We start from the raw sequence: 15,431 nt of genomic DNA on the forward strand, positions 1-15,431 counted from the left end.
ACATGGTGCGGTGTACATGGTGTGGTGTACATGGTGCGGTGTACAAGGTGTGGTGTACAAGGTGTGGTGTACATGGTGTGGTGTACATGATGTGGTGTACAAGGTGTGGTGTACAAGGTGTGTCTAGAGAAAGTCGTTCTTGACCTCCAGGGAAAGCTTCAATATTTCATCTGTTTCTTGTCTCGTAACTTAAATAATTCAATACTGAGAGTACAAAGCGCATTTTTTCTCATTTATAATGATCAATATTTCCACTGTATACATTTCCACATGAATAAATAAGGAGGAAAACGTCAATGTATACATTTGTATATTGGGAAGCGCATGCGCAAGTTGTGTCAGTAGTGAACCTGCTTCCTTACTTAGTACCATTGGGTTCAGTTGCGCTCTAGACACCGAGGTAGGACGTTGTTGTGCTCCTGTGCTTTCTGGTTAGTTTTGTTTCTTTATTTGGTTCTGAAATGTACGTTTAGTGTATTTATGTAGGTGGGTTTCCAAGATAGGACGTATCCTAGCTATTTTTAATTTGTAAAATGCGCTGAAATTCCTTATTAAAATGGAGTGCCTTGTTTTTCTCTATTTCGTTGTTTTCTGTATCAAGATTTTCAGGGATAAAACCACCACCCATGAGAGCGTCCGTATTAACTTCTATGTTCCTTGATTATATTCACGTCCATGTGGCATTAGATTCCTTCATTTTCCATTCCCTCTTTTAAAAAATATAACAATGAACACTGCAGTAGGCCTACTGGCCCATGCTAGGCAGCCCAAACTCGCATCCACTACTGCAGCTTTTCAACCCATGGTTCCATATTTGCCTACCCAAAGTTCAGCACAACTAGTACTTTCCTTTCTAAATCTAAATTTCTCTAACTTGAAACTTGCTGTGAGTACTGTCTTGATCTGGTATTTTCAATACGCTGTTTATATATATCTGCATGAATATACTAGATACAGGATATTGTGAAGGTGTCGTCAGGTCATATCATTAGTGTTCTTGTGTTCAGTATCTTTGTTATATTACCACTAATTGAGTCTGTGAATAAAACTGGATTCCTGGGCTGGGAGACATCTGGGAATGTCTTCCAACACCTGATGTCTTTCACCTAGCATAAATTAGATGGTTAGTGTTCATCCAACAGTAAATTAAGTGCCTGAGTGTTAACCTAACTGGGGGTTCGTCTAGCAGCAGTTAGGTACCAAGGTGTTCATCTAGCAGCAGTTAGGTACCAAGGTGTTCATCTAGCAGCAGTTAGGTACCTGGGTGTTTATCTAGCAGCATTTAGGTACCCTGGTGTTCATCTACCAGCAATTAGGTACCAGGGTGTTCATCTAGCAATAATTAGGTTCCTAGGTATTAATCCACTTCTGAGAGTCGCATCCTGGGGGAAGGATTAGAAGTGAGCTGAAGCACGATATTATTATTATTATTATTATTATTATTATTATTATTATTATTATTATTATTATTATTTCGGAGAAGCGCTAAACCCATATGGGCTGTTCAACTCGAGGAGTGGTGCAGACCCGATCCTCTTGTCCGCTAATCGTGAGACGGCTCCCTCACTTCTCCACAGCGGTAGGTGCTTTGCTATCTGTCAGGGGCTCCTGATCATATTCCGGGGTCACCACATCAAGAAGACCCGGGCCAGTACCTGTTCTGCCAAACCTGTCTCAACCTGGCTCTTGATCCAAAGAAGTGGGACATGTCTTCACCCTTCTTTGCACTGAACCTGAGTGCCTCTCCATTATTCTAGGCTCTGTGTAACCCCCTCTTAAGGGTTTGGCGGTCCCATCATGACTGAACAGTAAGGGCACAATGTGACCGCAGTAAGGGTACAATGTGACCGCAGTAAGGGTACAATGTGACCGCATTAAGGGCACAATGTGACCGCATTAAGGGCACAATGTGACCGCAGTAAGGGTACAGTGTGACCACATTAAGGGCACAAGCTGAGTTGCTCTCCTATTTCAGGTTCTACACTAACAACATGGAAATTTACTGCTGCCAGTACTAGGCTGCTACATTGTGTGGTCACTTACGAGGCTTGAAGGTGGCCTGGCAAGGTAGTTGTGGGCACAGAAACAACACATGCAAATCAGTGTGCACAAATGTAAGCTAATATTGGGAAACTATCACCATATCATTTGTAAATTCTCTAGATCTTAATCTATGGTTTGAGCCATCACGTAAGTCGCTCTGATTTGTTAAAATATCTTAATAAACAAAATTAAGATGGGAGATTTGAGAAAATATCATCAGTTTTCTTTAAACAAAGTATAATCTAACAACGGAAAATTTGAAGGGGAGTGTGCTTTTGCTGACCTTTTTACCACTGCAAAATTCGATTTATCTTAATACGGATGTCATAAAATGGATTATTATTATATTTAGGAGGGAACACTAAACTATTAGGAGCCATACAGCTCCCGGGGAGTGGAAAACAAACAGGTTAAAAACAAAGGAAGGACTCCTTCAGTTCCTTACAGCAAAATATCCGTCAATCACAAAACCCAGGGCAACACGGGTTTAGAGCAGGTCGCTCCTGCCTGTCACAGCTGCTGGATCACTATTGCAAACTCCTGGATGCTGTAGAGGGTAAACAAAATGCAGATGTAGTATACACAAATTTTGCGAAAACCTTCGACAGTTGTAATCACGATGTAATAGCGCACAAATTGCGTGATATAGGAATACCAGGAAAAATTGGTAGATGGATTTATAACTTCCTAACAAATAGAGCACAAAGAGTAATAGTAAACAGAGTAAAGTCTGAGGCAGCTACAGTGAAAAGCTCTGTTCCACAAGGCACAGTACTCGCTCTCATCCTGTTCCTCATCCTCATATCTGACATAGAGATGTAAGCTATAGCTCCGTGTCTTCCTTTGCGAATGACGCTCGAATTGCCATGACAAGTGTTCTCCATCGAAGACACCGCAAGACTCCAATCGGGCATAAACCAAATCTTCAAAGGGGCCACTCAGAACAATAAGTTCAGTGAAGATAAATTTCAACTGATCAGATATGGAAAACTTGAGGAAATTAAAATTGTATCAGAGTATACGACAAATTCTAACCATACAATAGAGCGAAAAAGTAATGTGAAGGACCTGGGAGTGATAATGTCAGAGGATCTCGCCTTCGATGGATAATGAGGACCTTCAAAACCAGGGACGCCAAGCCCATGATGATTCTCCTCACATCGCGTGTTCTCTCTAGGCTGGAATACTGCTGTACACTAACTGCCCCCTTCAAGGCAGGCGAAATGGCTGACCTGGAGAGTACAAAGAACTTTCACGGCACACATACGTACGATAAGGCACCTAAATTATTGGGAACGGTTGAAATCCCTTGATTTGTATTCCCTGGAACACAAGCGAGAGATATACATGATAATACATATACTGTGGAAAATTGCATTTATCTGAATGTAACTAATTATGTACATAACAGTAAATGATAACAAAGATAGTTATTATTTATCAATGTTACATAGACAAGTAGGAATTTGGGACACCTAGGTCGCAAAAAATGTCCCCCTTCGATACCTACCACTGTCATAACCACAAGTTGCTCTGGACCTATTAATTAAATGAAATATACATACACCAGGAATACTGGTAAATATATAAATTTGTGGACTGTATATTAAAAATAAATGGTTATATATATACACAATTACATAACAGAAGGAAAATATATCTTAATATCACTCACCAATTTGACTGGAGATTAATGTGTATCATACTCAGAAAACCTCACTCTAACTAAATCTATGAAAATAATGCTGGCCAGAATTACACTCAAATCTAGAGAGCTTATCTGAGGTTCCTGGAGCTGTCTTGTCCAGTCGTCTGATATCTCAAGTTATGCAGGAATGCACATCCACCAATTTCGCCTCCTATTTGAGAGGTGTCAACACAATTTTAACCTCTAGAGCACGAAAAATTCTTCCCATTACACCAACGTTTGTACAAAATTCAAAAACCAAGATGGTGAGTCTCCTCTTCTGCGCAGGCGCAGCTTCCCGTTTTCGATTACATAAATTTTAAATACAGTATGGCCATCTATTTACATTTAATAACTACTGTATTTCTGGAAAATATATACAGTATTTTCCACATATACACTTTGAAAATGCTAGAGGGATTAGTACCAAACTTGTACACGAAAATCACTCCCTATGAAAGCAAAAGACTCGGCAGGAGATGCAACATTCCCCCAATGAAAAGCAGGGACGCCACGAGTACACCGAGAGAGAACACAGTAAGTGTCAGGGGCCCAAGACTATTCAACTGCCTCCCAGCATACATAAAGGGGATTACCAACAGACCCCTGGCTGTCTTCAAGAAGGCACTGGACAGGCACCTAAAGTCAGTACCTGACCAGTCGGGCTGCGGTTCGTACGTCAGTTTGCGTGCGGCCAGCAATAACAGCCTGGTTGATCAGACCCTGATCCACCACGAGGCCTGGTCACAGACTAGGTCGCAGGGACGTTGACCCTCGAAACCCTCTCTAGGTATAGTCCAGGTAAGAGCCACTCGCTGGAATCAAGGATCTTCCTTGATGGAATCATGTATTATTCAATGTAAGGTCTGATGCATGTACCGTCTGATGATCACGTCCCTGATACTGTCCAGCCAGGCTGTTGGCGATCGTATTGGAGACAGTCCTCGGAATTTCCAGTCCTCCCTAGCACAGAAACAGTGTTTACAGTGAATGGAAATAGTCACAGGAAGAAAGTTAGGTTAGATTAGATTTAGTTTTGTTGACATTACAAGCAGATGCGCCTTTTTTTTTTCTTTTACCTGGGTTCGTATCCACGCGGTCACCCATCCAGTTACTGCCTGTGCTCTGGTTGTACGCAAACTGTAATCATGTACTATAATATAAGTACCACTACTAGGTATCAGTACCCACAGATTGTGAAATAAATTGCATGCATGAAAAAAGTTTGATTTTGTTTAATGAGTGGGAAGCATTAAACCCGTAGAGGAGATATAACACCTGGGGAATAGGAAGCATTCTCCTGGGAATGGGAGGCAGGTCCAATTCCCTGGATCAAGAGCACCCTCACCGGCATCACGGCACGTCATTTTAGGGGATTTTATTGAGAGGTTTGGATAACTTAGGGGTATTAGACTGAAAAAAACCCTAGGGACGAAACGTTTCTAAATAATATGTCCTGAGTGTTATACTTGCGTGTATTTCTCTGCAGTGTCAGTATACACTGCACTGTATACATGACACTCCCCACGAGGGAGGTTCCTTGTTGCTGGTGAGGGGCTCTTATTCTAAGGAATTGGGGGTGTTCTCTAATTCCCTGAATTAAGGCTGAATGCCTGCCATCCCTTCCCCCCTCACAGGCACTATATAATCCCTACGGGTTTAGCGCTCCCCCATAATACACGATGCTGTGTATTCCTGGTACTGCTGTATTTACACATTGCTCTTTTAACATAACAGAATCAGAATCCCTGCCGATAGCATGTGTGGTTCCCCAAGGTAGTATTCTGGGTCCCATATTATTCTTATGTTACGTAAATGACATGCCCACCAGTGTCAAGTGCAAACTCCTACTGTATGCAGATGACAGTGCTCAGTTAGTGTCAGGTAAAGATCCACAAGATATAGCTAATGTAATAACACTGGAACTGGAGTCCTGCAACAAATGGTTAGTAGACAATAAACTGTCGTTACACCTCGGGAAAACGGAAGCCATGCTCTGGCACGAAACATAAACTGAGGGTAAATAATTTTAATGTCCGGTGTAATGGGGAACCCATCACTTCAGTTTCCTCAGTAAAATACCGAGAATCCCCTTTGACCCATGCATGTCAGGAGAATTGATAAGGAACAGTGTAGTAAAGAAAGCGAATGCCAGACTGAAGTTCCTCTACAGACAAGCACAGTGTTTACCTACTGAGACTCGCAAGACTGTATGACTAGCTTTTATACGTTGTTATATGGACTACGCTTGTAGTAGTATAACCTTAACACTTCTGTTGCTTCTAGGAACTTTTTATTACATTCGTGGAGAGGGGAAGCTAAACCCATAGGAGTTATACAGCGCCTTGGGAATCCAATATCAAGGACGACACTTTATTTCCTCCGACAAGAGTCCCTCACAGGCTGGTGAGGGACTCTCAAGCCAAGGAATTGGACCTATCCTTCCTTTCCTTGAGATAAACCTTACTGTCTCCCATTGCCCTTAGGCGCCATTTGACTTATAAGGGTTTAGTACTTCCTCCTAAATAATAACGCTGGATGTGTTTCTCTCTCTCTCTCTCTTTCTCTCTTTCTCTTTTTCTCTCTCTCTCTCTCTCTCTCTCTCTCTCTCTCTCTCTCTCTCTCTCTCGTGTTGAGTGGCAATCTTATACACGAGTGTGTAAGTGTCTGTCAAAGTGAATGAATACACTGCAATTACTTTCATCAGTGTACACGCAAAACTGCCAAATGTAACCAAGCTTTAACCTGACTACATTATGCTATATCTGGCACTCGTCCCCTCAAGGGAGGTTCCTTGACGCTAGTGAGGGGCTCTCGTTATAGGGAGTTGGATCTGTGCTCCAGTTTCCTGAATTAAGCCTGAATACCTTCCACATACCCCCCACAGGCACTATATAATCGTATGGGTTTAGCGCTTCCCCCTTGATTATAATAATCTGGCACTCGTACGGGTTTACCATCTGTTCATTTTTTGTGTGTGAATATAAGGATAAATCCGTTAGTGTTTATAGTGAAAGTTGCTTCGTAAATTTATTTTATCTACATTTGTTACTATAGCTGCTTGTAGATTTACTAAGAATTTAACATTCCTGTGACATTCTAACTCATCATTTAACTACTATGATTCCCCTCAGCGGAGGTTCCTTGATGCTGGTGAGGGGCTCTTGATCTAGGGAATTGGATCTGTGCTCAAATTCCCTGAATTAAACCTTAATGCCTTCCCTCTCCCCCCCCCATCCCCCACAGGCTCTGTATAATCCCTATGGGTTTAACGCTCCCCATAATAATAATTTCCATGATAAAATTGTATTAGTTATCCTAGAGGGAGGTACCTTATATTAGCTGTTACAACAAATAAATCGATTACTAGATGCTTCTCGCTAGCAAGAAATTATGACTTTCTAATACCATAAAGAATGTTCTTCGTAAACAGTTAACTAGAGTGGAATTATTACCATTACTGTACTTAAATATATGCGTGCATGTAGTGTGAACTGCGTGTGGTGAATGGAAGTGTGTGTCGGAGCTCTGAAGTCACCTGGTCGAGCAAACGTAAATAACTTCAGCAAAGTGAGCACAGAAGAATAATGGCTCTACTGACCCAGCTGAGGGAACGCTGGTGACGCGCCACTGGTACCACCGCCAACACTGCCTGTCAACAACAGCTGCATACTTGTTCGTCATTTACTTTCTACACAAGATGAATGCACAGCATATATCATTATGAGCGTTTCTCTCTAATTGCTTAATGTGTAAACAAGATTTAGCGATATGATAAATAGATCCCGTCCTCATTCTTCAACCTTCCCTTTGACTAGAGGGCAGCAGGGAAGGACTTATAGCTAGATGGCAGCAGGTAAGGACCTATAGCTGGAGGGCAGCAAGGAAGGACCTATAGCTGGAGGGCAGCAAGGAAGGACCTATAGCTGGAGGGCAGCAGGGAAGGACCTATAGGTGGAGGGCAGCAAGGAAGGACCTATAGCTGGAGGGCAGCAGGGAAGGACCTATAGGTGGAGGGCAGCAAGGAGGGACTTATAGGTGGAGGGCAGCAAGGAGGGACCTATAGCTGGAGGTTGAAAGATTTGAAACTTTTATATTATGAATGTGAAAAATGTGAGCAATGATTGTAATTCTGAGTGTAATGTTAGAAAAATAAAAAAATAAATAAAAGTGTTTTGGAAAAACGTAGAATACGAGAATCTGTAGTTTCCAAGACTGCTGTATAGCCCATACGGGCTGAGACGTTTTTAAATATAATTTATCTTTGAAGACTGATAAATGTTTGCCACGTTGGGGTGACCATGTTGAACAAATAATGCCGAACAGGGGAGAAATTATTATTGAGTGAATCTGGCGGTAAGGAAAAAGAGAGGAAGGTGGAGGAGGGAGCACAAAGAAAGGAGAAAGTGGAAGAGAAAAGCTGACAACATACGGTATGAGAAAAAAAGTATGCAGGTGTGGAACACAAAAAATGACCGGATATCAGCGAGTGGTTGCATCGAGTCATGAAGAAAGAAGTGACGTTATTGTACTCCATGTTAAGAGGTAAACCCATATGGGTCACATTGCGAGAGCAGTTTTGGAGGCTCTACCATCATGTCAGGTGATCGTGAAACAACTGCTGCTCTGTGTTCTCAGGGAACAGCATGAATGCTGCAGCACGCATGAAATTATTTTGTTGCCATGATGGTGGTCAAGGTTTTGCTCGGTGGCACAGTGTACAAACTGCGTGGCATGTTGTCTGGTCAGCCACACACCAGCGGTGATGCCAGCCAAGAGCTCTGGAGATAATGTGACCTGGTGTCAAAGACAACTGCTACTTAACTACTGACAACAGTTTTCAAGATACTCTTCACGAGTCTGCGAGAGAGACTTCACGTGATCAACTTCATCCTCACATTATTCTCCCACTAAGGATATTAACAACCATAACTTCGTGTCCTACACTTATTTTTGCATTGTTTCCTGTCGTTATTATAATGGAAAGCGCAAAGCCTGTAAGGGTCACCTCGTTGGTGATAGTGTCTCCCTCGTTGGTGATAGTGTCTCCCTCGTTGGTGATAGTGCCTCCCTCGTTGGTGATAGTGCCTCCCTCGTTGGTGATAGTGCCTCCCTCGTTGGTGATAATGCCTCCCTCGTTGGTGATAGTGCCTCCCTCGTTGGTGATAGTGCCTCCCTCGTTGGTGATAGTGCCTCCCTCGTTGGTGATAGTGCCTCCCTCGTTGGTGATAGTGCCTCCCTCGTTGGTGATAGTGTCTCCCTCGTTGGTGATAGTGTCTCCCTCGTTGGTGATAGTGCCTCCCTCGTTGGTGATAGTGCCTCCCTCGTTGGTGATAGTGCCTCCCTCGTTGATGATAGTGCCTCCCTCGTTGGTGATAGTGCCTCCCTCGTTGGTGATAGTGCCTCCCTCGTTGGTGATAGTGCCTCCCTCGTTGGTGATAGTGCCTCCCTCGTTGGTGATAGTGTCTCCCTCGTTGGTGATAGTGCCTCCCTCGTTGATGATAGTGCCTCCCTCGTTGGTGATAGTGCCTCCCTCGTTGGTGATAGTGCCTCCCTCGTTGGTGATAGTGCCTCCCTCGTTGGTGATAGTGCCTCCCTCGTTGCTGATAGTGCCTCCCTCGTTGATGATAGTGCCTCCCTCGTTGATGATAGTGCCTCCCTCGTTGATGATAGTGTCTCCCTCGTTGATGATAGTGCCTCCCTCGTTGATGATAGTGTCTCCCTCGTTGGTGATAGTGCCTCCCTCGTTGATGATAGTGCCTCCCTCGTTGATGATAGTGCCTCCCTCGTTGATGATAGTGCCTCCCTCGTTGATGATAGTGCCTCCCTCGTTGATGATAGTGTCTCCCTCGTTGATGATAGTGCCTCGTTGATGATAGTGCCTCCCTCGTTGATGATAGTGCCTCCCTCGTTGATGATAGTGCCTCCCTCGTTGGTGATAGTGCCTCCCTCGTTGATGATAGTGCCTCCCTCGTTGATGATAGTGCCTCCCTCGTTGGTGATAGTGCCTCCCTCGTTGATGATAGTGCCTCCCTCGTTGATGATAGTGCCTCCCTCGTTGATGATAGTGCCTCCCTCGTTGATGATAGTGCCTCCATCGTTGGTGATAGTGCCTCCCTCGTTGATGATAGTGCCTCCCTCGTTGATGATAGTGCCTCCCTCGTTGGTGATAGTGCCTCCCTCGTTGGTGATAGTGCCTCCCTCGTTGGTGATAGTGCCTCCCTCGTTGATGATAGTGCCTCCCTCGTTGGTGATAGTGCCTCCCTCGTTGATGATAGTGCCTCCCTCGTTGGTGATAGTGCCTCCCTCGTTGGTGATAGTGCCTCCCTCGTTGGTGATAGTGCCTCCCTCGTTGGTGATAGTGCCTCCCTCGTTGATGATAGTGCCTCCCTCGTTGGTGATAGTGGCTCCCTCGTTGATGATAGTGCCTCCCTCGTTGGTGATAGTGCCTCCCTCGTTGATGATAGTGCCTCCCTCGTTGGTGATAGTGCCTCCCTCGTTGATGATAGTGCCTCCCTCGTTGGTGATAGTGCCTCCCTCGTTGATGATAGTGCCTCCCTCGTTGGTGATAGTGCCTCCCTCGTTGATGATACTTCCTCCGTCGTTGGTGATAGTGCCTCCCTCGTTGATGATACTTCCTCCGTCGTTGGTGATAGTGCCTCCCTCGTTGATGATAGTGCCTTTTCTTCGTGTCACACATAAATGTACAATACTCATGTGATAGAAAGTGTGCTTTGTTTTTGCCTGGTATTGTCATTCCCATGACTGGAAAAACCGTAAGACGCCTGCATGGGTTTAGTGCTTCTTTTAATTATAGTAATAAATCGCTTATAAACAACTGGGAACAAACAGGTTTCGATCCCATGGCAAGAGTAAGAACATAAGAACATAAGAACGAAGGAACACTGCAGAAGGCCTACTGGCCCATGCGAGGCAGGTCCAAGCCTCCTACCGGCTTAAGCCAATGCACCCAACCTAGTCAGGTCAGGTCACATTGACTTAACGGAGGAACACGGCAACCGACCTGGTAGCACAAGCTATCAGGTCTAACTCACACCCACCCACATCTACTCATGTATTTATCCAACCTATTTTTAAAGCTACACAACGTTCTGGCCTCTATAACGGTACTTGGGAGTTTGTTCCACTTATCCACAACTCTATTACCAAACCAGTACTTTCCTATATCCTTCCTGAATCTGAATTTTTCCAACTTAAAACCATTGCTGCGAGTCCTGTCTAGGCTAGATATTTTCAGCACACTATTTACATCCCCTTTATTTATTCCTGTCTTCCATTTATACACCTCAATCATATCCCCCCTAATTCTACGTCTTTCTAGAGAGTGCAGTTTCAGGGCACTTAGTCTATCCTCGATGGAAATAAATGGTATAAAATACCGACACAATGGCAATATAAACACAAATGCAGTATAATGTGATCCTTTATTGACTACGTTTCGCCCACACAGTGGGCTTTTTCAAGTCACAAACAGAACTACCTGGGGTGGAAGGAACGCGAGTATTTATAGTCCGGCTGAGGTCAGGTGAAGAATGCTGCATCTGATGATGTACCGAGTTGGGTTGTAGAGTCTAAAAACTTGGGCAGCTTGGAAAGGAGACTGGACAAGTCTGTGAGCAGACCCTCCACAGTGCTCCCATGTGCTGGCCATGGGCTCGAACCCTGAGTTACTAACACATTTTGAATATATAATATAATATATACATGTATATACAGGGAGGTACCGCCTATAGAACTATCCTGGGGACCCTCATCCTCAGAGAAAAGAATATATATCCATACACACACACACACACACACACACACACATATATATATATATATATATATATATATATATATATATATATATATATATATATATATATATATATATATATATATATATATATATATGACAATTTCATGAAAGATTGTGTGTTGCAGCGTGAAGTAAACTTTGTTTGTGTCTTGTTTACCTACGAGGCCCCTCAAGGAAGGTTCCTTGATGTTGGTGAGGGGCTCTTGATTTAGGGAATTGGATCTGTGCTCCAGTTCCCCGAATTAAGCCTGAATGCCTTCCACAACCCCCACCCCAGGCGCTGTATAATCCTCCGGGTTTAGCGCTTCCCCCTTGATTATAATAATAATAATACCTACGAGGCAGTGAAAGTCCAACATTCATTTCCGGTGTAACAGTGAGCGGTGCTTTTTATTCACCAGTGAGCGGTTGTGTGAATGTTTATTTATGTGCCTTTTTCTTTAACTATGATATAGTGATGACACTGGTCGTGATGTGATTACATTTAAGGACCCCACTGGAAATAAGTTACTCTGACTTTTCTGGGTTATCCTAGGTTCTCTACACATATGCTGCTATGTATGATAATTCTAGGTAACTGTATTTGTGTGTACCTGAATAAACTTACTGGAGCTGGTGGATGATCAGAATCACTTCACACTTTTGTTTTTCATTCTTCATTGCTTCAATTTCTTTCGTTCCTTCCTTGTCCTTCTCTTCACTCAGCACTCATCACCGTCTTATTGCTCACTCACTACTCACCAATAATTTCCTCATATCCATCAGTTAAATCTAAAAAGATGTCACCGTTAACGTCGAAGAACATCCTCGATATCTCGTGTTGTTCTGTCATTACATCAGAAGATTTAAAGATGGTAAAGCTTTAAATTGTGGTATTACTTCCTCTTTTCTCTTGTCGAGAAAATGTAAGAAAGACGAAGAAACTGCCAACTACCTTCCATGAGAGTTTCACTGATCAGAAGCGCAGGTGGTGTGCGTGTCGAGCCAATACAGTGATGCGACTTTCCACCAATCAGAGCATGGTACTCTGTCATCATTATACTGACGATCCATCAGATCACGGCGTTGTATCTACAGTCATTATATGATTAGTGGACGTAATAATGTAATTTCAACCCTTGTTTTAGCGCTTAGTTATGATTATAATAATAATCAGCCCTTGTTAGAAGGGCAAGGAATAAGATGAGTGTTAGTGGTAAGTAATTCAATCCATCCTGTAAATCGACGTTAGTACAAAACTTTGGCTAAGAACGTCATATGTGCGACTGTGATACTAGAATGATAAAGTGCGCTTGGTACGTTTATTTTTCCTCTTTCACCTTCAAAATCTTCCATCTTTATGTACTATGTATTTGTGTATTGCATTTGTTGCCCCTCATGGAAAGTTCCTTGACACTGGTGAGGGGCTCTTGTTCTAGGGAATTGGATCTGTGCTCCAGTTCCCTGAATTGAGCCTGAATACCTTCCATCCTTCCCCCCAGAGGCGCTGTAGTAATAGCTGATGGTTCAAGTTCCTCCTAACAAACCATCAGTTATTACTACAAACTGGTATAGTTCCGGTAAGAGGATAATGTCATATGTGATACCTATCTACAAAGCAGGAGATAAGTCGTTATATTCGAATTATAGACCAATTACCCTAACCTCTATCGTGGGAAAATTGATGGAATCAGTAATTGCTGAGGCTATTCGAAATCATCTTGAAAGACATAAATTGATCAGTGAATCTCAACACTGTACAAAGGCGCGTTCCTGCCTTACGAATTTACTAACTTTTTACACTAAGGTATTTGAGGCGGAAGATCATGGTAATGAATATGATTATTGTGTATATGGACTTCGGTAAGGCTTTTGATAGAGTTCCACACAAGAGATTGTTGAGGAAAGTAGAGGAACCAGAACAGGAGGGTAAATTTTACCTGGATGGAGGTGTGGTTGACAGACAGGCAAGAGAGAGTTTGACTAAATGGTGAGAAATCAGAGTGGAGACGTGTCACAAGCGGTGTTCCACAGCAGTCACTGTTGCTGACAATATACATAAAAGTCACAGATGGGGAAATAAATAGCAACCTACGCAAGTTTGCCGATGACACCAAAATAGTATGTCAGATTAATTCTGATGAGGACACTAGAGCGCTACAGGAAGATCTGAATAGATTGATGCAGTGCTCGGAAAAGTGGCAGATGCAGTTTAATGTAGGTAAATGTCGTCACCGCTCTACTGTCCTTACTTTTCCTTCCCTTCTTGCTGATGGACCTTCCTTTAACCCAAACTCTCTCATTGATTTTTTGACAGCAACTGATTTACGGCACAAACTCTGATGATGATGCCTCTAGTACTCCTCACAACCCTTTCTACCTCAATCTCTTGCTACCCTCTACCCCTGCACTATTCACTGTCCCGCTGCACTCCATGACCTAATAATCATGCCTCTCCCTCTTGCTACCCATTACTCATACATCCTTCCCTGCCTGGCGGAGCTGTATGACCCTTTTAGGTTTAGCGCTTCTATTTGATTATAATAATAATAATGTAGGCAAATGTAAAGTTCTAAGCCTGGGAAAAGTGAATAACCATAGTACTATAAACTGAATAATAAATTGAACAATGTACTTCTCAGTCACTGAAGGCGAACAAGATTTAGTTCTTATTAACTAATAGAATTCTTTGCTTCATATCAAAAAGTATAAATAACAAGAGTCGCCAGGTTATACTACAATTTTATATATTTTTGATAGTCTCATTCAGATTATACTGCACAGTTCTCGTCACCGTGTTACAGATGGAAATAAGTGCGATGGATTGCTTAGAGAAGGATGACAAAGTTGATCCTATGTATCAGAAATCTTTCCTACAGGGACAGACTGAAGGCACTGGACAGGCATAGAATTAGAGGGGGATATGACGTAGGTGTATAAATGGAAGACGAATAAAAAAGATATAAATAACGTGCTAAAAATATCTAACCAAGACAGTAGTTGCAACAGTGGATTCAGGTTGAAAAGGATATATAGAAAAGATATAGGAAAGCACTAGTTTGTTAAGAGTTGTGGATAAGTGGCTAACCCTTGTGGGTTTAGCTCCTAGTTTCCTCTTCAAGGGGGGCTCCTTGGCGTGGTGAAGAGGCTCTTGGTCTGAGGAATTAGCCCTGTCGGTCTTCTTCCTCAGACCGAACCTAATTACCCCCCATTCTCCCCTCCCCTATCCCATCCTCCCCATCCTCCCCTTTTTCCATTCCTCCTCCTCCTCTTCACCCCTCCCTTTTGCCCTTCCTCTTTTTGGCCTTCGGGATTTCTCCCACAGGCGCGCTAGTTCCTAGGTAGGGGAAAGGACACCGGGGTCCATCCCATTCCGTTGAGGTTCTTGGCGGTGGCGTAGTTTGCCGTGGAATCTGGATTGCCTGGGGATGTCCCGATCCCTCTCCGGTATCCCGGAGTAGCTTGGGGTGTCTTTTGGGCGACGGGTGTATCTCTGGAAGCCACCTTTCGGATTCCGGGGGTGGTGGCCGAAGGAGGTATGCTTTGTGGCGGATATCCGGCCGCCCTCTCTTTTGTCCACCGAGGTAGCTCGGCAGATGTGAGGTTGCTATCCCGGATTGCTGGTTTACTGGCATGAAGGGTAGGGTATGGCACAGGTTCCATGCTGCATCTGCGCTACTAGCGGTGTTGAGGTCCTCTTGGGCGCGGAGGGAGATTTTCGGCCCTTTCATTCCTCCTAGGAACTATTCCTCCCCGCTCCCCCCTTTTTTTATTCTTTTTTTATTTTTATTTTCTTTTCTTCTTTCTTTTTTTTTCTTAAAAACAAAAAGCAAAGGAGTAACCTAACCATGGAAGCCCTAGTCCATGAAACCACTACCCCCGGGCCCCTTCTTGATACCG

The 15,431-nt window shown here is 43.4% G+C and overlaps 1 protein-coding gene across 1 annotated transcript in view; it reads left to right on the forward strand.

Annotated features, from left to right (window-relative positions):
• Nucleotides 1-326: 326 nt before the first annotated feature.
• Nucleotides 327-15,431, forward strand: part of LOC128693315 (protein masquerade) — a 68,369-nt gene continuing 53,264 nt past the window's right edge. The window contains exon 1 of the mRNA XM_053782932.2: nt 327-431. The gene's annotated coding sequence lies outside the window, so the exon portion shown is untranslated. The remainder of the gene's footprint in view (nt 432-15,431) is intronic.

Source organism: Cherax quadricarinatus, chromosome 28 (genome assembly GCF_038502225.1).
Source record: "Cherax quadricarinatus isolate ZL_2023a chromosome 28, ASM3850222v1, whole genome shotgun sequence".
In the NCBI taxonomy this organism is placed as follows: Eukaryota; Metazoa; Arthropoda; class Malacostraca; order Decapoda; family Parastacidae; genus Cherax; species Cherax quadricarinatus.